We start from the raw sequence: 2,602 nt of genomic DNA on the forward strand, positions 1-2,602 counted from the left end.
AGACAGAAAAAGTCAGAATTCTGAGATAAAAAAGACAAAAAAAGTCAGAATTCTGTGGAAAAATACAGAATTCTGAGATAAAGAAGTCTGAAAAAGTCATAATTCTGAGATAAAAAAGACAGAAAAAGTCAGAATTCTGAGGAAAAATACAGAATTCTTAGTTAAAGAAGTCTGAAAAAGACAGAATTCTGAGATAAAGAAGACAGAAAAAGTCAGAATTCTGAGATAAAAAAGACAGAAAAAGTCAGAATTCTGTGGAAAAATACAGAATTCTGATATAAAGAAGACTGAAAAAGACAGAATTCTGAGAAAAAAAGACAGAAAAAGTCAGGATTATCAGAAAGAAAGTCAGAATATGTCAGAATTTTGAGGAAAAGACAGAATTATCATAAAAAAAGTCAGAATTTTGAGGAAAAGTCAGAATTATCAGATAACGAAGACTGTAGATTCTGAGGGGAAGTCAGAAGCCTGAGGGAAAGTCAGGAACCTGAATAAGTCTGTACTGAACGCTTTAGGATAATCCAGGTGTTGAAGCAGGAATAAGAGTGACATGCAGTAAAGGACAGGTGGGAATAAAAAATAAGTAAAGGATGATGTGCAGCGAGGCGTTCAATGGTTAAATATTATACCATCAGTAAAAATGACTTCCACATTACCTTCATTGTGAATCCAACCAAAGCTGTGTTTCTAAAAAAGGGGGCCGTGACTTTCAAGCGGTCTTTCTGCAGAAATCCCATTATTCTATTAATTCTACGGCAATTAGCTTCGTCATTTCCCTCCGTGACTCATTGCTTCTGTTCCTCCTTCACACTCGCTGGATTCGTCGCAGATTACGGGCGATTGCTCGGCTCTGATTGCATCTCGAGGTCTTCGGCTTCAAAGTCAAGAGGCAATTTGCAGATTTATGTTTTGATATCGAGGCTGAAGCTGCTAATTAAGTATCTTCCATTCATAAACAAACAACCCAAGTTGAGCTGTTACATTGTTGTTGGTGGAGCCTTGGGTTTTGTGATCTTTCAACACAATGAGGGAACATTTGGGAGGTGTTTTGTTTCATTTCAACTTTTCTTAGAGGCCTTAACTGTAAACTTACACAAACGGTTGGATTTCTTTCTAGCAATTACCCTTTATTTTATATCTGATGATTTTTAAAACATATTTTTTATTCATATAACACTAAATGCCAGTAGTAAGGTAGATTCGAGCTCACGTTGTTTGATTTTGATTTTATTTCCTAACAGCAAACTTTATTTAACATACCTTAGACTGAACTTAAACTACTTAAACCATAGCATTATAAAGCCATCTAATACAGCGTTTATACTTTTACTCAAGTACAAGATCTGAGTACTTCTACTTTTACTCAAGTACAAGATCTGAGTACTTCTACTTTTACTCAAGTACAAGATCTGAGTACTTCTACTTTTACTCAATTACTAGATCTGAGTACTTCTACTTTTACTCAAGTACTAGATCTGAGTACTTCTACTTTTACTCAAGTACAAGATCTGAGTACTTCTACTTTTACTCAAGTACTAGATCTGAGTACTTCTACTTTTACTCAAGTACAAGATCTGAGTACTTCTACTTTTACTCAAGTACAAGATCTGAGTACTTCTACTTTTCCTCAAGTCTTAATATATGTCAATGATGTAAATATCATGAAGGACATCTCCATAAATCGTGCTATAAATCATTTGAGTGAAATGTTAGCCTCTGCAGTTTCTCCAGTCAGTTTGTGTTGTGAAGTTTGAAGAAGGGATTCAGCCGGTGACTCGTGATGCTTTCACAGGGAAGTTTCGCACTTTTGTGGACGTGGTGTCGGGCCGGACGGCGGTGGGCCACGACGCCGAGGGGAGGCTGGTCCTGTTCCACATCGACGGGCAGACGGGAGTCAGGGGGTGAGGAAAACAAATCACATTGCTTTTGTCGAGGAATCCCCTTCGACGTGAACCTCCGGGCCCTAATACCAACTTTAATCCCCATTCATCTAATGTTTGTCATATTTGTTTTCGGTTGTCCTATGAAAGAATGAATCTTTGGGAGATGGCTGAGTCTCTGAAGAGTTACGGAGTCGTTAACGCCATCAATCTGGACGGAGGCGGCTCCTCCACCTTCGTGATCAACGGCTCGTTAGCAAGCTACCCCTCCGATCACTGGTGAGACAACTCACCTTCATGCATTAGAAAGACTTTGAATACACGAACAAATACATCAGGAACATAGAGTTCTTATTCTCTAACGTTCTCTAAATGGAGCACACGTTTGAAGAGATATTAAAGAGGCCCTATTACGCTTTTTGGTGACTTTGATAGGTTTGTGCAGTAAATGGTCTGCAGAGGCTAGAGAGAGAAAATAAAGAGCTTTTTGAACATTAAAGCATGGAGACATGTCCCAGTAGAGAGACACTGTACATATCTGAAGCTGAACATTAGCAGAATATGTTGTCTATAAATGTATGAGCACACTTTTATCTCAGAGAATCACTTCCCCCACCCCCCCCTCAGTAAGCCTGACAGCAGGTGGCGCTGTGCTCGTCAAGTCTCCACCGTGCTGTGTGTTCACCGGCGGCGCTGCCAGCCTGCAGACTGCAGCGGACACG

General features: G+C 39.4%; 1 long non-coding RNA gene across 1 annotated transcript; it reads left to right on the forward strand.

The window, feature by feature from the left end:
• The first annotated feature begins 1,794 nt into the window (after positions 1-1,794).
• On the forward strand, positions 1,795-2,596 carry LOC104952933 (uncharacterized). Its single transcript, XR_799153.1, has 3 exons — positions 1,795-1,901; positions 2,031-2,159; positions 2,508-2,596. It is a non-coding gene; the product is annotated as an uncharacterized lncRNA (long non-coding RNA).
• The last annotated feature ends 6 nt before the right edge of the window (positions 2,597-2,602 follow it).

The sequence above is a fragment of the Notothenia coriiceps genome, unplaced genomic scaffold, assembly GCF_000735185.1.
Source record: "Notothenia coriiceps isolate Sejong01 unplaced genomic scaffold, NC01 NC01_scaffold00020817, whole genome shotgun sequence".
In the NCBI taxonomy this organism is placed as follows: domain Eukaryota; kingdom Metazoa; phylum Chordata; class Actinopteri; order Perciformes; family Nototheniidae; genus Notothenia; species Notothenia coriiceps.